At 40.7% G+C, this 24897-nt stretch overlaps 1 pseudogene; it reads left to right on the top strand.

Annotated features, from left to right (window-relative positions):
- The window catches only part of LOC126243660 (lysosomal alpha-mannosidase-like), a 275619-nt pseudogene extending 251006 nt beyond the window's left edge, over window positions 1-24613 (top strand).
- Window positions 24614-24897: the final 284 nt, after the last annotated feature.

Genomic DNA, 24897 nt, shown 5'->3' with positions numbered 1-24897 from the left:
TTCTGACTATCACTTGTTTGGTCCACTCAAACAGGCATTAAGAGGCCATCGATCTGCCTCGGACAAAGCAGTGAAAGAAGCAGTGCATTCCTGGCTCGCAGCTCAGTCAAGAACCTTCTTTTATGAGGGCATCAGGAAGCTTTTACAACAATGGACCAAGTGCTTGAAATGCAATGAGACTATGTTGAAAAATGATGTTCTTGTAAGTTTCCTATCTGACTACAATAAAATTTTATAACTACTTTGTGGATAATAGTTCACTTACGCTCGTACATTGAAAGGCACAGTAGATCTCAATTTTTTTGGTGCTTTATGCTTGTAAGGAAAGCAGAGAATAATTTGCATGACATTAGCTAGGGAGGATAGTGACATAACATGCTGTAAGCATGCAGATTTGTGTATTATGCGCATAAGGAAAACGGAGAAGAATTTGTGTGACATTGCCTGAGGAGAACAGTGAGATAACATGTGGCAAGGATGCAGATCAAGTGATTATAAACAGTGTTGTGACTCGCCGATCTTTCAAAGTGCCGCCGCACAGTTATGTGCATCCTCTACATGCGGCGCTGTCTGCTAGCCATGCAGCAGCAGCGCCACCTAAGCGGCCAGCCAGCCAGTGGCCGCTAGATTTGGACTCAGTTATGATTTTACTGTTAAAGTGTACACATATCTTACTCTGTTTACTTGATCTGTGACTTTCACGTATTGCGTCTTCCTTGAAATATATTTGTTGAACTTGAAGTTATTACAAATAGAATTAAGGCTAAGTCACATAATAAACTTAATCTAGGGAGCATAACACAAGAGAGAGAGAGTGTTAATCAGCACTCAAGTAAATATACAGGGCCTCCCAGAAATGTTGCAATGAATTCTGCGGCGTTGTAGAGGGAACACTTCGAGGATAGGAACCATTGTCCGGAAAAGTCATCCGACGATGCTGCAGAGCATTGAAGTTATAAGTGCCGGAACCTGCAATCAGCCGACACCTGTGGCAGCAAATGTAACTTTCTATGCTGACGGACCTTACACAGAACATCTCATAATGTTGCTTGTTATTCAGTAATTGTGACTGATTACCAGGACGACCAGTGGAGAAGATGGAGCTAGCTGTTGCGTAGAAAAGTCTTGTATCCTGTGAATGTGATGCTCTGTTGCCTGTCTAGATGATGGTTTCAGACATGGGCATCCATCCACAGTTAATTTTTCTTCTGTAACCCTGTAAGACCTCTGATGCTTTTCCAGTATACAGGAGAAAAGTAGACTGCAAATGGAAATCTGTGTCCGAAACCCTCATCCATCGAGCCAAGAGAGCATCACATTCATAGCGGACATGGCTTATTAATGCAGCAGCTAGCTCCACCTTCTCCACTGGCAATTGGCAATCAGCCATGGTTACTGAATAACAAGCAACATTGTGAGACGTTCTGTGAATAACAAGCGACATTATGAGATGTTCTACCTATGGTCCATCAGTGTACAAAGTCACGTTTGGTTGCAAAGTGGTGGCATAGTGGCAGGCAACGGCGCCATTAATTTTGACGCTCTGTAGCGTCATTGGATGACATTGCTAGACATGGTTTCCTATCCTAGATGTGTTCTTCAAGATACCCTCTAAAATTCCTGGAAGTTTGTCACAATATTTCTGAGATGCTCTGTTTGTCAGAAAAACAGTCTCAAATGAAAAGAAAAAGTGTATGCAATAGGTGACACATGGCATTAATATGTATTCATTTGTGCAATTTCACATTCATTCATTCATTCATTCATCCATCCATCATGTTCCATAGATCCCATCAAGAAGGAGAACCTTCAGGGATCATGTGGGAAGAGTCGAGGACTACAATTACCAAAAGACAAGTAACTCTCAAAAACACAATCAGCATACTGGATTCACAATAAACTATCACTATTCACGCATATGTCAGCTAAATTTAATGAAGTAAATTAGAAAGAAAGGTGCTACTTCAAACCAACAACAATAACAACAACAGCAACAACAACCACCCTCAAGTATACAACTGTCAATGTGGCAAGCATAATTTAGAAAATGGACAACACTTAATTTTTGTGTGGCATAAACTAAGCTATTGTTCATATTTTTCTATGCTGTTATTTGTTTCAATTCGCTGCTGCGTCTACTGATTGTTTCCCAGCCTTACTCTAGGTTTTTGATGTCGAGTCTACAGCATTTGCGCAATGCATACAATTGTCAGTTAATGGTAGTGACCTGACCTTTCATTTGTAATGTACTGTAGACTATGGTATGTATCTTACAACTTTTTGTTAGCTTTTAATCAACTTGCAAAAATTGAAAGCTTTACACTAAGACGACAAAAGTCATTGGATAGCGATATGCACTACAAACAGTGGTAATATCACATACGCAAGGTATAAAAGGGCAATGCATTGGCAGAGTTGTCATTTGTACTCAGGTGATTCACGTGAAAAGGTTCCCAATATGATTATGGCCGCATGGGGGGAATTAACAGACATCGAATGTGGAATGGTAGTTAGAGTTAGAGGCATGGGACATACCATTTCAGAAATCATTAGGAAATTCAATATTCCAATAGCTGCAGTGTCAAGAGTGTGCAGAGAATACCAAATTTCAGCCATTACCTCTCACCACAGATGTATTGGCCAACGACCTTCACTTAATGCCTGAGAGCAGCAGTGTCTGCATAGAGTTGTCAGTGCCACAAGACAAGCAACACTACATGAAATAATCACAGAAATCAATATGGGATGTACAGTGAATGTGTACATTTTGCTAATACCATGACATCGCTTGCAGCGCCTCTCATTGGTTAATGACCCTAGATAACTGGAAAACTGTGGCCTGGTCAGACAATTCCCAAGTTCAGTTGGTAAGAGCTGATGACAGGGTCCAAGTGTGGTGTAGAATCCATGAAGCCATGGACCTAAGTTGTCAGCAGGGCACTGTGCAAGCTGTTGGTGGCTCCATTATGGTTTGGGCTTTGTTTTCTTGGAATGGACTGGGTCTTCACACTCAACTAAAGTGATAACTGACCCGAAATGGTTACATTTGTCTACTTTTAGACCATTTGCAACAAACAACAACTGGATTTTTATGGATGACAGTGCACCATGTCACTGGCCACAACTGTTCCTGATTGGTTTGAAGACCATTCTGGACAATTTAAGCAAATGATTTGGCCACCCAGATCACCCGATATGAATCCCATCAAACATTTATGGGACATAAATGAGATGTCAGTTCAAATAGAAAATCCTGCACCAGCAACACTTTCACAATTATGGACGGCTATAGACGCAGCATACAAGAGCTGTTCAAATGTAAGGTGACTTTTAAAATTGCGCAGGCAACGTATATTAGATTATCAATCTTTTCTTTTTGGTATGTTGGTACAAATGTCCCGAACGTATGTTCACAATTTCAAGTGTACAACATACTTTGTTGTTCTTGACAGGTAGAAAGGATAAACATGTTTTAGTGTGCCTGGTGATTTTTGATTATTATAAAAAATGGAGCAAGAATTTTCATCAAATTTTGTGTGAAACATGTAATCAAGTGCTGTAAAACACTTGAAAGTTGACAGTGGCATGCGGTGAGTCTGCTCTAAGTAAAAAAATGTTTACAAGCAGTACAAGCTCTTCCAAGATGGCTGAGAAGATGCCAATGACGAACCTCACTCAGGACACCACAGCACATCAACAAGAGCTGATAACTTCTAAGCTGAGAAGAAAATTATTTTGTTAACTCATCGAACTACTGTAAGAGAAGTTACTGACGATGTTGGCATATTGGTTGGCTCATGTCCTGCAATTTTTTCAGATGTTTTGGGCATGAGACATGTGTCAGCGAAGTTTGTTCCAAAACTTCTCAATTTTGATCAGAAGAACCGTCCTATAAGCATAGCTCAGAAGCTCTTGAATGACGTCAGTGATGATCATGATTTGTTCAAAGGGGTAATAACTGGTGACAAAACGTAGGTTTACAGTTATGACATCGAAACCAAAGCCCAATCGTCCCAATGGAAGTGTCCCAGAGTGCCAAGACTGAAAAAAATATGCCGAGTTTGATCAAATGTCAAAGTTTTGCTCATTTTTTATTTCAATTTCTGTGGCATAGTGCATCATGAATTTTTGCCTCAAGGTCATACGGTCAATAAGGAGTATCACCTTGATGTTATGCACTGTTTGCAAGAAGCAATACACAAAAAATGTCTGGAATTGTGCAAAAACAATTCATGGCTTTTGCATCATGACACTGCAACTGCTCATTCATCGTTGTTTTTGAGAGATTTTTTGGCCAAAACAACATGACAATCATGCCTCATCCACCATATTCACCAGATTTGGCCCTCTGAGACTTTTTCCTGTTCCCACAACTGAAGAGTCTTGTGAAATGATGAAGATTTTCAATTATTGAGCAAATAAAAACTTCATCACTGGAAGGACACAAGGCTGTACCAAAAAAAGTACTTATGAGAAGTGCTTCAAGGATTGGAGGTCCAACACAATATTAGAAGCTATTCAATGACTTGTGTCACCTCAGTTGCTTCCAGAATGCAAGTGTTGCATTTTACAGTTTTTTTGGATTCTGCAGTAATGTTGTGTGATGACCTGTAATACCCTATATATTCAACTTTTTTAAAACTTATGTTTTTAGATTATGTTACTGTTTTATCATTAAGAAGTTGTTATTGTTTGTTTCAGTGGTGGAAGTGGGAAGGAAGTTATAAGCAGGTTCTCTACTAATTTTGAAAACAACGGGACATTCTACACGGACAGCAATGGCAGGGAGATGATAAAACGAATAAGAAACTATCGTCCAACTTGGGATGTGAAAGTAAAGGAACCTATTTCTGCAAATTATTACCCTGTTACAACAAAAATTGTAATCAATGACAATAACACAAAACAACATCTGGCAGTTTTCACAGACAGATCTCAAGGTGGAACCAGTCACAGAGATGGAGAATTAGAGTTAATGGTATGCATGATCATCACTTTATTAGATGGGCATAGTAAAAAGTTTCTTTATTTCTAAAATGTTACCCTTCTCCTGGTAGAATGTGAGAGACCCAGTTCCATGCCAGGGCATCTGCTACCGTATGCAGAAAATCTGATATTTCATGGTGCTTGAAAATTGCAATAAAATTATACAGAAACAGTGTGCTTTACCAGAACTCAAACAGAAGCTTATGCTCTTTCACTGGCAGCATTTTATCATCTATCCTTCAAGCACACCAGACAGTCTGCATGAAAGCATCTCTTGTGCTGCAGTTACCACGATACTATAGAAACATATCTGGGACAAACTACAACATCGAGAATAGTTTGTGCCAGCCCAATGATGAATAGTCCATTAGGACTTCCACTCATTAGCAGACCTTTCATTGAAATGTGTGGGGGGGACTGGAAATGTTTGGTATACAATGGCTCAAGTGTTGTTTTCTGTGGTGGCACTATACAAACAGTGGCAGCTTCTGTGAAAGAACACAAGAGCATGTGAGCACCCTAACGTTTGACACCTTGAGGATTTATTGGTTATTTTTCTTTGAATGCTGTTAAACATAATGTAGATGTGTAATCTGAAATACAAGGCACTAAATCTTCTATGCTGTGCTACATATTGCTCCTCTAAACATGGTGAAATTTGGCCTCAGGGTCATGAGCACACCTTCCCTTGTGCTCGTTTTAAGGAGCTTTTATGCATGTGCAACTGGCATGATATAATTGCGTTACATGGCAAATACATACGAATTTGATAAACAATGTGCACGGTACACAGTGTGCATTGCTGGCGCTTACCAGTCAACTACGAGTTTACGTCAATGCCACCAGGTGTAGCACACTGCAGCAGACTTTCATCTACATTTGCTTGGATAAATTCCGCTAGGCAGTAGCACACTCCACAGATATGCAAATTCACTCATTATATTGTAAAATTGGATTGGATATCTGTATATGTTGTAGTTATACTGATAGCAAAAGCTATTTTGTGGGATTCTGAATGAGATATAGTACATTAAGTTTTGGATTTTATCCTAGAGTAATCCATATGAGCTATTGAGAACTAAAAAGCACATCATCATTGATGGTGAGACTGTTGCATTTATTCATGCTTCTGACATCTGTTGATCTTACGGTGGGTCAGGTTTATCTGTACTGTAGGCCCACATTGTATGTGTATCTGAGCATTCATGAAAAACTTTCTCACTGGTTTCTTTGATATTCATTTTGATATGTGGGGTTGAAGACGGTGTGCTTTCGGCTCTTATGGCTCTCAGCACCTCATTTGTATTCTACTCAAGTGACCTTGTTTGTAGATAGTACTACTTGAAATTAATCATTTCCGCAAACAGCAGTTTGTGTTTGGAGTTGGTTGTCTTCTGTACACAAATTGGCTTTCCTCTGGAGTATCAACATGAACTCCACTGAACCTGTATTAAGCGCCATTACCAGGAAAAGTTAGCTGCAAAGAAACTATGGCATTCCAAACCAGATCCTTTGTCTGAGAAAGTGACAAAATCAAATAAGCTGACTGCAAGCGAACATTTAACAAAGAAGTGTATAATAGGCATAAGTTGTTGTGTCGGTGCAACATAAGAATGCCTGATTTTCAGTCCAGAAGTTAATTCGTAAACTAATACATGAATTAGACATCTCGTACATTTGTCAGAAAAATAAAAAAGCACTAAAACTACCACTTACACAAAAATGTGAAACAGAAAGTAGTGAAAGACATTGTTTCAAATGAATTCGCAATTGCAAATGGAGACTACCATCAGCTGTAGAATGGAATAACGATCATGAACTCAAACCCATATTTTCTGCTCATTGCGAGTGGTCGCCTTACCATTTGACTATCCGTGCATGACTCACGGCCAGTCTCAAACTTCCCTATATTGTCAACCATGTGTCTACGACGTGAACTTGTACATCCATTATGTATATTCCCTTACAGGTCAGACGTACTTGAAAGTCGCATGCATGCATGTCCAAAGAAACAGGCACTGTGGTGACCACAGCCATTATGGAGCACATCAAATGAATTTGCAGTTGTGAAAATCTGCCAATACTGGGCAAGCGACTTTTAAATACAATGTCTGAGCCGTACCGAAATTACATAATGGACGTATAAGTACATGTCATAGACACATGATTGATGACATATGGAAGTTTGGGTCTGGCCGTGAATCCTGCACAGATAGCCATATGGTAAGGTGACTGCTCAGGGTAAGTAGCAAATCTGGGTTTGAGTCCCAGTCCACCACAAATTTTCATGGTCGTCATTCCAGTCTACAGTTGATGGTAGCCCTTATTCGCAATTGCGAATTCATTTGATGTGTTTCGCAATGGCTGTAGTCGCAGCAGTGCCTTTGCATCATAATCAGAATAACACAAGCCCTGCAATATCGTATAAACAATATTTTGTTCTTGCCATAAACTTTACTTAATTATGTACAAAACAACAAAATTCCATAAAAACTATTCTTCCTTTTTTCAGACATGTCATGCATATTATTATTGTCGTTGTTGTTGTTGTTCTTTTTGTCATTGTTGCTGTTGTTGTTGTTGTTACTGACAGCAGCTGAAGTTGTATAAATATGTTGATAAGCATAACTGTTATACAGCAGATGCTTTTAATTTTGCACTCTCACATTTATCTGAATTTAAAAATTTGTGAACACCTAGCTTGCATTCGTATGAGCTGCCACTGTATACAAACCATGCTATCATGCATTGGTCACCTGCACAAATTCATTTTGGAAGCAACAGAATTTTCGAGACAACTGGGCAGATCCATAGTCATAGTTGGATAGCTGACATGCATATCATGTGTTGTCTTTCTCTGTGTTCCATAAATTGATGTGTGAGATTCCCTTCCCATCTTGCCTACACCCAAAATGGATATCTCTGAGTCCTAACTTTTGTAGTGTATTGTAAATATACCTGTGTTGTTACAGGTGTAGTTACTTACTTTCTTTGACAATCCATGTATGTAAATATTACACGCATGCACACACATACAAATACGCACACTTGTACACACACTCGGACACGTGCACACACCCGTGCACACAGAGCCACTGTTGTCTCTACACGCTAAGACCCAAGCGGCATTCCTAACACCCAAGCAGTGTTCCTTCTAATTTATTACACTACATTTTTTGGCACAATCACAAGTAGTCATCAGCAGTATAGTGAAAGTCTATTGTTAATGCAGTGTACATATTAAGTTTACATGATTCGTTCTCTTTTGTTAAAGTCTACCTCAGCCTGATCCACATCCCTGTAGGTCCTGTTTCTTCATGGAATCTGTGGAACATGATGAGTTTAATGAATAGAAGTCATCTGTCTGCTTGTCAGAGTCATTTGAAAAGTAATATCTTCTCATAGCCGTGGTTTCTTGCCACACTGCCATCCTGAATCAGCCCCAACACCACTCATTCTACAGTCTTTTTTTTCTGAAATTGGTTTTTGGTTGCACCCAAGGAGCCATTTCAAGCATCCAGTATCTTAGAAAGTTAAAAGAAATTGCAATTGCTTGGGAAATAATACAGAAAACAAAACTTGCAATGTCTTGAACAGTTAAAACAAAGTTGTACAGACAGAAATACATCAGTCTGTTAAGTTAACAATCAGATCTCAAAAAACACACACACACAGCCAGAGTGTATGTGCGGATGTCCTGGACTTCCACCCAGCTGCATTATAATGATTGGACAAGAAATAACGATTAGGATTTGATGTCCCGTCAACATGGAGGTCATTAGAGATGAAGCAAAAGCTCAAAATGTTTCTAGATGGGGAAGGAAATCAGTAGCGCTCTTTTAAAGAAACTATCCCAACGTTTGCCTAGAGCGATTTAGGGAAATCTCACAAAATGTAAATCTTGATGGCTGGAAACAGATTTGAACTGTCATCCTCCCAAATGTGAGTCCAGTATGCTTACCATTGTGCTGTGTGGTTGGTAGCATCTGTAGTTGAATGTTGACTTCGCACTGATCCTCACAAAGTGTCTCTTATTCTCTAAGCCAGCTGAGCTGTATTTCAGAGCCCACTTTTCTGTGTGCCATTGGGTCTTCAGTAGATGTAGGAGGATTTGATTGAATCAGGTACCCTTGTGTAAAACTTCAGTCTCCTGTGCCATGTTAACTCATTTTTGGCCATGTCTCCAACTACAGTCATTGAACTACATCCCATGTTTGTGCTATTTGTCAGTATGATGCTCTTGTTTCCCTCGTGCCAGTGATCACCTTTCACAAATGCCAAGGTGCTATGATTGTTCCAAACATATTGATAATGTACATTGAAAGACAGAAATACGTAATTAGTTAAGTCACAAGTCTTATGAAAATGGAGCCAGTCAGAGTTTTATTAATTACTACAGTTGTGAAACACAAAGTGAAATATGTCTTTTATGGCCTGAGGATGGTCAGACTGTGAGCAGAATTTATTAGCAAAATAAAGACAAGTATAGCTATGTACTGCATGATGCAGTTCCTAACCCTTATTAAAGCTGTCGAACACCGCTTACAGAAAAGCATTGAGATCACTGTTACCATCTCTATTTGACATTAGAAATGTAATGTCAGACTTACTGATTGGTAATGATAGAACTCCATTATCCGTCCACTGATTTTCAAGTTCTAGTAAATCTTTCTTTGATATGCTGAACGTGGCTGCCAGTGCTTTGATAACCATCCTGCAGATTCATTCTGCTTCTTCTGATGGTAGTGAAGCCATACGTGTCCCACAGAACTGTTGTCATCTGCCACATGTAGCCCTTTTGGGCTCAATACAAAATTTAGATCACTGCTGAGAACTTTCAGCACTTTCATGCAGCTCTGTCTCACATAAATATCTGAGGTTTTAATTATCAGTCAAGCCATTAATATATAACATAAACAGAAGGGTCTCGACACATTTCCCTGGGGGTATGCCTGCAGTTTCTTCTACATCTGTGGATGAATCTCTGTCCCAGAAAACTTGCTGCATCCACAATACCGAGAAACCCTCAAGTACAACAGATGTATGAAAGTGATATTAGATGATACTGATGATAGCTTTGTGGATCAAATCTGTTACCCTTCTTGCAGATAAGTACAAACTGTTCTTCTACCAACCACTGGACACTATGTATGGAACCTGACAGGGATCCCAATGGACCCTGAGGCTTCATTAAATTTTAGCTATTTCAGTTGTATCTCAATGCCACTGACATGTCTTATATCATGCATTTTTGCAGCAGTGTGACAATTAAACTGGGGCAGCACTCTTGGATCATCCTTTGTAAAGGAACATTTGAAAATGTGGTTCAGCATGTCTGCTTTTGCTTTCCTTGCGTTTAGTTGACATTATGCTAATGAACAAACTTGAAAATAGCAGATTTTTTAAGGTATGCAGACAATATACACTGATGTTTGATACTGATAAAATACACAATACTTACATCATAAAACTTTATAATGCTTCCTTAGAAAAACTAGGCAACATATGGAAGTAGGTGGATATATTTCACTAATTACAATATCTACACTGCAATTAAGGGTAAATGATTTTTGAACTAGATATTTCTGCACAAATTTGTAAAAAGCATAAGTGTAGCTCACAACTGTCAATTTACTATGAAACACATTATGCACCAAGTGAAACTAGCACTTACCTCAAAGCCGGAAGAAAAAGATACCATCATGTTGTTGAGTGTAAGAGTCGTTGGTATTATCCAAAATGGAATCATTAATAACTGTTGCACTTTCATTTTATTTTCACAATAAATGATTGGAGAGATTAGATTAGATGTACTGCTTCTTTCATAAATTCTTTGTGAGGAGATAATCAAGGTTGACAAAAGTCTCATATTTTTACAGATTCATCGTCGTACATTAAATGATGATGGCCTTGGAGTGGGTGAAGCCTTGAATGAACAACAATATGGGAAAGGCCTTATAGCTAGGGGGAAGCATTATGTGGTCTTAGCAGTCGGTAACAAACCTGGGAAGACTGCACTGGAGAAAGATATAGCACAGAGGAGGGGAATGTCGCCACTGGTGTTTCTAGCAAAGACCAGTTACAGTTCCTTTAAAAAATGGGCGCGGAAACATCAGACAGAAGTAAGGCTAACCTCTTTCTTTAGAGTACTGTATATATTGCAACATTCATCTCTCTTCTGATAGTGTGACTATTTCCTTATTCAGTTTTCAGGAGTGAAGCAGCCATTGCCAAGAAATATAAAGATATTGACACTGGAGCCATGGAGCAATAACACAATACTCTTACGACTAGAACATCTTTTTGAAAATGGTGAAGATGACCAGTTGTCCAAAAGTGTTACCATAGATCTCCGTGTAAGTTATTAATTTTTTCTTCATTATGACCCATCACTTTATAACAGAGTCCAAATATTGTATGTATGCATCTTCCTAACAATGTATTATATAATTAACAATGGAAAATCTAGGATGCAATGTAACAGTATTATAAAAAGGATAGTTGCTGCTCGCCATATAGTGGAGATGCTGAGTCACAGATGGGCACAACAAAAGACTGTCAGAAAATGATATTTTGGCCTTGTTGGCCGAAAGCTCATGTTCTGACAGTCTCTTTGCTGTGCCTACCTGAAACTCAGCATCTCCAGTATATGGTGAGTAACAACTATCCTTACCGTAACATTCATATATAATTAAACTTCATGTAATCAATTTAGGAGCAAAAGAGACCACTCACTGAATGGTGGAACCGCTGAGTTGTTGACAGGCACACACAAAAGAGAAATAAAGCTTCCTAGTTTTCGGAATAAATCCATTCTCAAGCTAGAGTACAATTCCAAGAAAGGATTGATTCCAAAAGCTAGGAAGTGTTCTCTCTCTCTTTTGTGTGTGCTTGTCAATGACTCCATGCTTCTCCTATTTGGTGAATGGTCTACTAAATTATTTACATTCTACCAGTACTTTTGAATATATTTATAATAAAGCTTTATTTTTTATCATTCCATTGAGTTCTGTGGCCTGCTTCCAAGGACAATAAGTTATGACAAAAATGTACACTGCTTTCTGTCACACAGATAAATTAAAACCATTCTGTAATATGTTATAATCATTGGCCATATTGTCTGATTAGTTTCCCATGACTATGTCCCACATTGTTTAATATTATTCATCTTATAACAATCATATAATGTCAATGACTTTTGAACCCCTAGTACTCATTATGAAGCAACAAGGCAAGCAGATAACTGAGTAGTGAAATTTCCTTTTCACTGAATTGAGTGTTCTTTCTTTTGCTTGTGCCTTTGTCCAATGGTTTCACAGGGTCGGCATGGTTAGGGTCCGATTTGGGAAGGTTAATTTAAGGGTGGGCCTGATGCCCTCCCTGTCGCCAGCCCGTACCCTCCCAGGGTAGAATTAGAGTACCCCAGCTGTCTGCATACAATGTAATTCACGCAATAGTGCAAAAGTGTTTAGATGTCTGCGAGTCATGTAATTGTGGTGGGACATGGGGACCAACCCAGTATTCACCTAGTGGGATGTGGAAAACTGCCTAAAAACCACATCCAGGCTGGCCAGCACACTGCCTTTGTTGGTAATCTGCCGGGCGGATTCGATCCAGGGCCGGCGCGCCTACCCCAGTCCAGGAAGCAATGCATTAGCACTCTCGACTAACCTGGCAGGCATTTCACTGAATTGAGCATTGGTGAAGTTTAAGACTATCATAAAACATGTAAGGGAGAGGTCCTTTTTGACATTTTGTGTTCGGTTTGGTGATACTTCATAGAGCAGTAAGTTTTTTATGGTGTCTGTCATATACCTGATGATATGTTTGTTTAATAGCATCATCTACAATAGCTTGGAGGATTGACATCTGGGCTGAGTGAGCTACATCCTTCAGCTCAAGCCGTTGTTTGTTTTCTTTTTGGTTCAGTTGGCATTTATTTTTATACAGCTGTTTTATTTCACTCTTTAACCAAATTTTATCAGCTTTGTTTTTGGCTTTAGTTTGTTGAGAAGGAGGTACTGCTGCTTTTCCATTTTTTTTAAAATATAGGGGTCAAATTTTTGGCTGAGAGCACAGTTTGTTGAATTTGGTATTTTGGCAGATTGCAATTAATTTAATTGCAATGTTTTTGTGTGCGTGGATACATTTAACACCTTGTTTTGCTGGTTCAGAACAATCATTAGCCATATTGACAGTTTTTTTTTTTCATATGACTGAATTATAATAAATGCCAGTAAGGATATATCCCCTCACACTGTTAGGAGTCTTAAACATCACTATGTTCAGTTCAATGAAAAGGAAATTGCACTACTCAGCAGTTAGTACACCTTGATGCCTGACAGTGACTACTAGTGGCTCAAACCATGCCACTAATAAACTAATGTTTTCAAGTTTAATAATCTCAAACACTGGGACTAATTAAGGTACATTCATATTTCCCATAACATCTGGTATCTTAATGTTTGCATGAGGGTAGCCAAAATCCTTAGCTTAGTCACAAAATATACACAGTGGCAATAATTTCTGGTGGAGATGAAGGAGGAGAAAAATTATGCCAGCTAGAATATGTATTCACATGCAGGGGAGGAGGTGCACATCTACACAGAGAGAGGCAAATCGAGGACAGAAAGGATGGGGGAAGATCGAGGGTCTAGGAAGGGGGTAAAAGATGTAAAAATAAAGAGACTGTTCCAACAGATTAGCTATCATGGAACACAAAAAAAGAGGTGAATTGTGAGACTGGCGTATAGAGTATGATATAGGAGTGATTGATTGGAATGTGGTGATCGAGAGGGAAGGGGGTGTGGGGTTGTCTTAAGAGACACTGAGGCTTGGGAGCTTACCCCTACTACCCACCCCCCAACAATTGTTTTACTGAATTATGAAGATTTGTTCCTGTACAATCCCTGGCCCCAGTCACTGTTAATGTCAGTCAAAATTTATGAACACACAAAATTCGTTCATGGCTGTAACTCATACAGCCTCTACAGAGTAGATGGCTTACATACTGCTTTCCTTTAGATGATCATGGCATATCTGCTTATTGATGTGTTACTATTGGAAGACCACCTGTGAATTTTTCTTATACCAGCATTTCAGCCGCTTATAGTACTTGTGATGTTACTGTTCACATTGCAATACTTCTGTTTATTTAAATGCCATTCTTGTAGTCTTCAGTCTGAAGACTGGTTTGATGTGGCTCTCAACACTACTCTGTCTTGTTCAAGCTCCACCCTGTCTGCAGAACTACTGCAACCTAAACCCATTTGAACGTATTTACTAAAAGTAAGTCACAGTTCCCTCCATGATCAAACTGACTATTGCTTGATATCATAGGATGTGTTCTGTAAACTGGTCCATTCTTTGTCAAGTTATGTCAAATTTCTTTTCTCTGCAATTTAATTCAGTAGCTTCTCAACTGTTATCTGATATACCCATCTAATCTTCAACATTCGTCTGTAGTGCCATATTTCAAAAACTCCTTTTGTTGTCTCAAGTGTATTATCATTCACTTCTTTCAAAAAAGAATTTCTAACAATTACTTTTGTACACAATGTTAATGAATTTGATTCACTGCTACTCATCATATAGTGGAGATGTTGAGTTATAGACAGACTGCAATGCATACAAGCTTTAGTCCTGAAGAAGTAACATTCCTTTCCGAAGGCATCACCTTTTGCCCCACTACCAGATTCAATCAATCATGCTTCCCTTTTGAAACACCTCTACTCTTTCTCCCAGTCCCTACAGTGGAAACACTTTTCCACCACAAACCCTACCAATCAAACTCAACCTAAAGCCAATGTTGACCCTGCCTGAATCAGTTCACACCTCCATCCAAACATGATCCACCCCCACTGCATCCAAATCACCATCCCTCCTGTTAACATTTCAACATTCCAGAATTTCTGAACCTCAAACCTTGCTTCACCATTGTTCCCCAGATATTCTCAACATGGAAACCAATCTCACATCCACAGAAAGAACTGTAATCCACTACTCAAATCTGATCCTGACCTTATAATCCTACCTGCAGACAAAGGCTTTACCACTGTGGTTTTTAAGAGCAGTGTTTGCCTGCCAGAGGGATCCACCTACAAACCCTGCCACAGTGACCCCATTCCAGAAATTCAACCTGATCTGCAGTCTCTCCTCAAATCCTTTGGTCCATCCCAGAACCTCTCCCCAGAATCCATCGTCCTTGTCACTCCTACCACTCCCCACACTCCTGCCTTCTACATGCTTTGTAAAGTCCGTAAACCCAACCACCCAGGACACACCATTGTAGCCCATTACTGTGTCCTCAATGACATAAACACTACTCCCAAGGACCAACTTTCAGCCTATTACCCATAATCTACCCGCCAACATAAAATGACATCAACCGTGTCCTCCACCGACTCTCCACAGCTTCTCTTCCTTTCCCAACATCTGAGTGACTCCAGACCTTCAGCCTCCTTTCTGGTCTCCATGATGAACTATGTCTTCACCTTACTTCTCCTTTGAAAGGCTTCAGCTACAAACAAATATGTGGTTCAGTAATGGGCGTCCGCATGTCCCCATCCTATGCCAGCATATTCTTGGGCCATCTAGAGGAATTGTTCCTAACCACCTAGAATCCCAAAAATCTTACCTGGTTCAGATTCATTCATGGGTATCTTCGCGATCTGGGCTGCAGGTGAGGACATCCTGCCCACATTTCTCCAGATCCTCAACACTTTCTCCCCCATCTGCTCCTCAACCCAACAAGCCACCTTCCTTGATGTTGTCCTCCATCTCTCAAGGATAGTTAAATCAGTATGTCAGTGAATGTCAAGCCTACCAACTACCAGCAATATCTGCACATCAACAGCTGCCACCAATTTCACAAAGTCTCTAGATCTACCCTACATCTACACAGATACTCTGTAAGCCACCATAGAGCGTGTGGCAGAGGGTACCCTGTACGACTGTTAATCATTTCATTTCCTGGTTCTCTAAATTTTCTCAGTAGTGTTCCTCAAAAAGAATTGTCACCTTCCCTCTGGGGATTCCCATTTTAGTTCTTGGAGCAGCTCTGTAACACTTGCATGTTGTTTGAACCTACCTCTGAACTGCTTCAATGTCTTCCTTTAATCAGACCTTGTATGGATCACAAAAATTCAAGTAGTACAAAGAATATTTTGCACTAGCATCCTATATGTGGCCTCCTTTACAGGTAAACCACACTTAATTCTCCCAATGAAACAAAGTCAAGCATTCATTCTACCTGCCATGTGCTAACATGCTCATTCAATTTCATATTGCTTTGCATTCTTATGCCCAGATATTTAAAAGATGTGACTGTGTCAAGCATGAGACTACTAATGCTGTACCTGGACATTATGGGTTTGTTTTTCCTACTCAGCTGCTTTAACTTAGATTTTTCTACATTTAGATCTTGCTGCCATTCGTCACACCAACTGGGAATTTTGTCTACATCATCTTGTAACCTCCTACAGTCACTCAACTTCAACTCCTTACTTTACACCCCAGCATACAACCACAGATGCTACCCATCCAGTCCCCAAATCATTTATGTACATGAAGAACAAATAGCAGTTCTATCACACTTTCCTGGGGCACTCTTGACAATACCCTAGTCTCTGATGAACAATTGCCATTGAGGACAACATACTGGGTTCTGCAACTTAAGAAGTCTTCGAGCCACTCACATAACCATTAACCTATTCCACATGCTTGCACCTTCATTAACAGCCTGCAGTGGGGACCATGTCAAATGCTTTCCAGAAATCTAGAATTATGGAATCTCCCTGTTTCCCTTCATCCATAGTTTGCAGTATATCATGTGAGAAAAGGGGTAAACTGATTTTCGCACAAGTGATGCTTTCAAAAACCATGTTGATCCTTGGAAATAAACTTCTTGGTATCAAGAAAAGTTATTATATTCAAACTCAGAATATGTTCACAAATTCTGCAGCAAGTCATTGTTAGAGATACTGGTCTATAATTTTGCAGGTCCATTCCTTTAGCCTTCTTATATAGAGGAGTCACAAGCACTTTTTTCCAATAGCTTGGGACTTTGCGCAAGGTAAGAAATTCATGATAAATGCAAGCTACGTAAGGTAAAACTGAACTGGGATTCCATCCAGACCTATGATTTCTTGAATGCAAAACTTAAAACTTTGGCTGTGTCTTCAACTGCCACACCAGACTGGTCAACAAGTGACTGAATGGAAGACTTAGACCACTTAGTGATTCTACACAGGACCAGAATTTTCTCAGGTTCTCTGCCATATCCTTTGCTAAGGTATGATGTTGGTAGTAGTTGTATGCTTTGCACATTGATTGTCATCATGTGTGCATTCCCTTTTGAACCAAGAGTGCAACAGATTCTGAAACTTCCTGGCAGATTAAAACTATGTCCCGGACTGAAACTTGAACTCGGAACTTTTGCCTTTTGTGGGCAAGTGCTCTACCATCTGAGCTACCCAAGCATGACTCATGCCCCATCCTCACAGCTTTACTTCTGCCAGTTCCTCGTCTCCTACCTTCCAAACTTCATGTCTCTGCAATATCCTTTCTTGCAGGAGTGCTAGTTCTGAAGCATCGCAGGGGCGATTCTGTGAAGCTTGGAAGGTAGGAGACAAGGTAATGGTGGAAGTAAAGCTGTGAGGATGGGTCATGAGTTGTGCTTGAGTAGTTCAGATGGCAAAGCACTTCTGCTTAAACTTTGCCCATACTTTTTATATGTCCATCTTATTGGAACTAAGTGATATCAGTTCAATGTCTAAGTGAGATGGTAACAACTGCTTATCTGTTATTTCTAGTAGAAATACCTCATGGGGTAGTTGTGCGGTCTAAGGCATCTTGTCACAGTCCAGGCGGCTCCCCCCGTCAGACGTTCGAGTCCTCCCTTGGGCATGGATGTGTGTGTTGTCCTTAGCGTAAGTTAATTTAAGTTAGACTAAGTAGTGTGTAAGCTTAGGGACCAATGCCCTCAGCAGTTTGTCCCATAAGAATGTACCAGAAAATTCCAATTTCCTAGTAGAAACTAAATATCTCGGGGCATTCCACTTTGGATTTGAGCCACCTCTGGGTCCCAGGAGTAATTTAATCTTTCGTACAGCCTAGGTACCTGTGACTGTCACATCTCTAGAGACAAGCAGTCCTCCTCCAAATATACCAAGGGTCTCACTGAGGCCTTCACAGACAGAAATTACCCTCCTGACCTTGTATAGAAACAGATCTCTTATGTCTTCTCTCTCCATTCACCTAACATCTCCCACAAACACACCATCTGTCCACAAAGGAACACTCCTCTCATGATGCTGTACCATTCAGCACAGCACATTTCTGCTTGTGTCTGTGTATGTGCAGATGGATATGTGTGTGTGTGCGAGTGTATACCTGTCCTTTTTTACTTTTTTCCCCCTAAGGTAAGTCTTTCTGCTCCTGCGATTGGAATGACTCTTTACTCTTTACTCTCCCTTAAAACCCACATCCTTTCGTCTTTCCCTCTCCTTCCCTCTTTCCTGATGAGGCAACAGTTTGTTGCGAAAGCTTGAATTTTGTGTGTATGTTTGTGTTTGTTTGTGTGTCTATCGACCTGCCAGCACTTTCGTTCGGTAAGTCACATCATCTGTGTTTATATATATATATATATATATATATATATATATATATATATATATATATATATATATATATAAAAGAAAGATGATGAGACTTACCAAACAAAAGCGCTGGCAGGTCGATAGACACACAAACAAACACAAATATACACACAAAATTCAAGCTTTCGCAACAAACTGTTGCCTCATCAGGAAAGAGGGAAGGAGAGGGAAAGACGAAAGGATGTGGGTTTTAAGGGAGAGGGTAAGGAGTCATTCCAATCCCGGGAGCGGAAAGACTTACCTTAGGGGGAAAAAAGGACAGGTATACACTCGCACACACACACATATCCATCCACACATACAGACACAAGCAGACATATAGCAGATATATTTTTTCCACGTGGAATGTTTCCCTCTGTTATATATATATATATATATATATATATATATATATATATATATATATATATATATATAAACAAAGATGATGTGACTTACCAAACGAAAGCGCTGGCACGTCGATAGACACACAAACAAACACAAACATACACACAAAATTCAATATTTCGCAACAAACTGTTGCCTCATCAGGAAAGAGGGAAGGAGAGGGAAAGACGAAAGGATGTGGGTTTTAAGGGAGAGGGTAAGGAGTCATTCCAATCCCGGGAGCGGAAAGACTTACCTTAGGGGGGAAAAAGGACAGGTATACACTCGCACACACACACATATCCATCCACACATTACAGACACAAGCAGACAGTATGTTTGTGTTTGTTTGTGTGTCTATCGACGTGCCAGCACTTTCGTTTGGTAAGTCACATCATCTTTGTTTTTAGATATATTTTTCCCACGTGGAATGTTTCCCTCTATTTATATATAAAGATGATGTGACTTACCATACGAAAGCGCTGGCAGGTCGATAGACACACAAAAAATACAAACATACACACAAAATTCTAGCTTTCACAACCAACTGTTGCTTCATCAGGAAAGAGGGAAGGAGAGGGAAAGATGAAAGGATGTGCGTTTTAAGGGAGAGGGTAAGGAGTCATTCCAATCGCAGGAGCGGAAAGACTTACCTTAGGGCGAAAAAAGTAAAAAAGGACAGGTATACACTCGCACACACACACATATCCATCCGCACATACACAGACACAAGCGGTCTGCGGATGGATGTGTGTGTGTGTATGTGCGCGCGAGTGTATACCTGTCCTTTTTTCCCCCTAAAGTAAGTCTTTCCGCTCCCGGGAATGACTCCTTACCCTCTCCCTTAAAACCCACATCCTTTCATTTTCCCCTCTCCTTCCCTCTTTCCTGACGAAGCAACCGTTGGTTGCGAAAGCTTGAATTTTGTGTGTATGTTTGTGTTTGTTTGTGTGTCTATCGACCTGCCAGCACTTTCGTTTGGTAAGTCACAACATATATATATATATATATATATATATATATATATATATATATTACATTTGAACCCAACAATTACGTTTGTCATCTTACTTTCTGTTTTTGCAAGTAGTTTCACTTTGTATTCACCTTCTCCTTTTTACCGTAATCTACCATAGAATTTTATTCTGCCTAAATATACTCAATAATACGTAACCCACTTCCAAACAATAACCAAAAAAATTTTTTTTTGTTTTTTGCTTTTCCGCTTTCAACACTACCGCTGCTATAAAATCCACCGTTCCCAGTTCACAAACAGTTCATTTCACCTATTAAACAACCATTTCGGCTAGTTCTAACAACTTTCGCTTTATTTCCATTTCCGTTTTTCCCACATCACTGATCATTTTTAGCCACTTCCCACAGGTTTTTACATCATTATTTCTTCATCAGACAATTATTAGACTCATTTTCATAATCTGCCACCACAAAACCACACCTTTTAATACATTTACACGCAGTTTTTTCGAAATTTTCCCAAATTTATCCACCCTTTAAAGTGTTTTGGCGACAACACAACCACCTAACCTTTGTGCACATCGTTTGTTACCAACCCAAATTCACCACAGGATCAACATAGCTCATCTTTAACCAACACTTTTTAGACTTTTTTCACACCAGACCTCCATTTGCTTTATAGTTCACCTTTATCTCTCCCCATATATTTTTATTTTTATTTTCATTTTCATTTCAGCTTCATGTTACACTTTCCACCTTCTAATACCATGTCACTCTCACAACATCCCCACAATGACCCCATTAAGTTTTATTTACATTCTCTCCGCAAACATGCCTTCGCCCTAGCCAGATTACGCTCCCATATTTTATTTACTCAGGCTTGTCTGACATTTGGCATTACCCCCAAAGGCCTCACACTTACAGTTCCCATCTCTGGCTGTAACCCTTCTTTCCATCAGTCCCTATACCAGTTCCAAACTGAACAATCCAAAGCCCTCACCCACGTAATCCTTCACCTACACATCAACTCAGCCAATGAACACACCCATCAACTCCTATCCTTAATAAAAGTCCTCAATCTTTCCTCTCCCACACCCACACCGGCTGTTCAGAGCATTCTCCTACAGGCCAACCGCAAATTAGAACAGTATGCCACCCTCCACCTCAAAAAACTATCCAATCTCCTGGTTTCCCACCTCTGGAAAGGCAACTCACTCACCCTCCACAACCTTTCCAGCAAACCTCAACCTCCTCTCATTGCACACAGACCCAGTCTCTCCATCTACTCAATCTCCCACTTCCAGCTCCACTCCCCCCAAAACCTCAAAATTCTAATCAACACAATCTGGAACCACAACACCCTAATTCAGTAGTTAACCTTTCCTCCAAACCTCTCTCCCAATCCGAAACCTCTGTCCTATCCAAAGGCCTCACCTTCAGCCCTACTCCCAGATTCAACCAAACAGCCCTCGTCAAAGATTTACTGTCCTACACTCGTACTCTCTGCTGGAAATATCACTTTGCCACGAAGAAAAATAATCCTAATCCTACTCCTAATGATCCACCTCCCCAAGACACTATGCAAATTGAACCCTGCCAGGAACAGTTCCGTCCTCCATCACAGTGGGACCCACCTCCTCTTCCTCAAAATCACCCTCTCCAAACCTTCCAGGAATTTCTCGCTTCCAGCCTTGCCTCTCAATCCTTCTTGAAAAACCTTAATCCTACTCCCAACATCACCACTGCTGAAGCCCAGGCTATCCGTGATCTGAAGGCTGATTGATCCATCGTCATTCTTCCGGCGGACAAGGGTTCCACGACCGTGGTACTTGATCGTCGGGAGTATGTGGCTGAGGGACTGCGTCAGCTTTCAGACAACTACATACAAAGTTTGCCAAGGTAATCCCATTCCCAATGTCCAGGTGGAGCTTCAAGGAATCCTCAGAACCTTAGGCCCCCTACAAAACCTTTCACCTGACTCCATCAACCTCCTGACCCCACCGACACACCACACCCCTACATTCTACCTACTTCCTAAAATTCACAAACCCAATCATGCCGGCCGCCCCATTGTAGCTGGTTACCAAGCCCCCACAGAACATATCTCTGCCTATGCAGATCAACACCTTCAACCCATTACATGCAGTCTCCCATCCTTCATCAAAGACACCAACCACTTTCTCGAACACCTGGAATCCTTACCCAGTCTGTTACCCCCGGAAACCATCCTCGTAACCTTTGATGCCACTTCCTTATACACAAATATTCTGCACGTCCAGGGCCTTGCTGTGATGGAGCACTTCCTTTCACACCAATCACCTGCCATCCTACCTAAAACTTCTTTCGTCATTACCTTAGCCAGCTTCATCCTGACACACAACTTCTTCACTTTCGAAGGCCAGACATACCAACAATTAAAGGGAACAGCCATGGGTACCAGGATGGCCCCCTCCTACGCCAACCTATTTATGGGTCGCTTAGAGGAAGCCTTCTTGGTTACCCAAGCCTGCCAACCCAAAGTTTGGTACAGATTTATTGATGACATCTTCATGATCAGGACTCACATTGAAGAAGAACTCCAGAATTTCTTCTCCAACCTCAACTCCTTTGGTTCCATCACATTCACTTGGTCCTACTCCAAATCCCATGCCACTTTCCTTGATGTTGACCTCCATCTGTCCAATGGCCAGCTTCACACATCCGTCCACATCAAACCCACCAACAAGCAACAGTACCTCCATTATGACAGCTGCCACCCATTCCATATCAAACGGTCCCTTTCCTACAGCCTAGGTCTTCATGGCAAACGAATCTGCTCCAGTCCGGAATCCCTGAACCATTACACCAACAACCTGAAAACAGCTTTCGCATCCCGCAACTACCCTCCCGACCTGGTACAGAAGCAAATAACCAGAGCCACTTCCTCATTCCCTCACACCCAGAACCTCCCACAGAAGAACCCCAAAAGTGCCCCACTTGTGACAGGATACTTTCCGGGACTGGATCAGACTCTGGATGTGGCTCTCCAGCAGGGATATGACTTACTCAAATCCTGCCCTGAAATGAGATCCATCCTTCATAAAATCCACTCCACTCCACCAAGAGTGTCTTTCCGCCGTCCACCTAACCTTCGTAACCTCTTGGTTCATCCCTATGAAATCCCCAAACCACCTTCCCTACCCTCTGGCTCCTACCCTTGTAACCACCCCCAGTGTAAAACCTGTCCCATGCACCCTCCCACCACCACCTACTCCAGTCCTGTAACCCGGAAGGTGTACACGATCAAAGGCAGAGCCACGTGTGAAAGCACCCACGTAATTTACCGACTGACCTGCCTGCACTGTGAAGCTTTCTATGTGGGAATGATCAGCAAAAAACTGTCCATTCGCATGAATGGACACAGGCAGACAGTGTTTGTTGGTAATGAGGATCACCCTGTGGCTAAACATGCCTTGGTGCACGGCCATCACATATTGGCACAGTGTTACACCATCCGGGTTATCTGGATACTTCCCACTAACACCAACCTATCAGAACTCCGGAGATGGGAACTTGCCCTTCAGTATATCCTCTCTTCCCGTTACCCACCAGGCCTCAACCTCCGCTAATTTCAAGTTGCCGCTGCTCATACCTCACCTGTCATTCAACAACGTCTTTGCCTCTGTACTTCCGCCTCGACTGACATCCCTGCCCAAACTCTTTGCCTTTACAAATGTCTGCTTGTGTCTGTATATGTGCGGATGGATATGTGTGTGTGTGCGCGAGTGTATACCTGTCCTATTTTCCCCCTGAGGTAAGTCTTTCCACTCCTGGGATTGGAATGACTCCTTACCCTATCCCTAAAAATCCACATCCTTTTGTCCTTCCCTCTTTCCTGATGAAGCAACCGTTTATTGCAAAAGCTTGAATTTTGTGTGTATGTGTTTGTTTGTGTGTCTAACGACCTGCCAGCACTTTCGTTTGGTAAGTCACATCATCTTTGTTTTATGTGTCTATCGACTTGCCAGCACTTTCGTTCGGTAAGTCGTTTGTGCTGGCAGCTTGATAGACACACAAACAAACACAAACATACACACAAAATTCAAGCTTTCGCAACCAACGGTTGCTTCATCAGGAAAGAGGGAAGGAGAGGGAAAGACAAAAGGATGTGGGTTTTAAGGGATAGGGTAAGGAGTCATACTGAGTCGACTCTGATCTCCGCTATAACATAAGTAGCTACAGTCCTTTTCAGAATGTTGTTAAATGAAGGACTAAATTTTACTGTTGGATTGTTACAGTGTTCAGCAAATAATGAGAAAATCGCATGAGCTAAAATTTTTTATTTGATGTTTATCAATTTCACCTGTTTCTCCATTTGTGAAATGCAGTATACAAATTGTAAATTTCACTCTGTTGTGTTATTTTACAGAAATTGTTTGTGAATCTTCCATTTTCACATGTCACTGAGACATTGCTGGGTGGAAATCAACAGCCAAAAAATGGCAAATTACATTGGATAACAGAAAAACACTCACAGAAGAAAACTGAACATACAAGTAGAGAAAGTTCTCCATATTTAATTACTCTTATGCCGATGCAAATAAGAACTTTTATTGTAAAACTGAAAACTGAGTAAGTGTAATAAAGTGAAAAACTCTTGTTAATACCATTAATAAAAATGTGCTGGCAAATGCAACAGGATGAATCAACTCAAATCTTGAAAATTTGCCCCCACCCCACCCTCCAAAAAAAAAGCACAGATCTTCACATAATAAATGGCTTGAACATTAGTTGAATCCCCACAATTGGTCCGCTTAGTATCCCAAGGACCGAATGACACAGTCTACATACAAACCACCTCACGAGTTATGTCAACATGTGGCGAGAATCTCATGATGACTCATCAATGAAACAGCATGTCAATCGGCATCGA

The sequence above is a fragment of the Schistocerca nitens genome, chromosome 1, assembly GCF_023898315.1.
Source record: "Schistocerca nitens isolate TAMUIC-IGC-003100 chromosome 1, iqSchNite1.1, whole genome shotgun sequence".
In the NCBI taxonomy this organism is placed as follows: domain Eukaryota; kingdom Metazoa; phylum Arthropoda; class Insecta; order Orthoptera; family Acrididae; genus Schistocerca; species Schistocerca nitens.
This window is presented reverse-complemented; position numbering and strand designations above follow the sequence as displayed.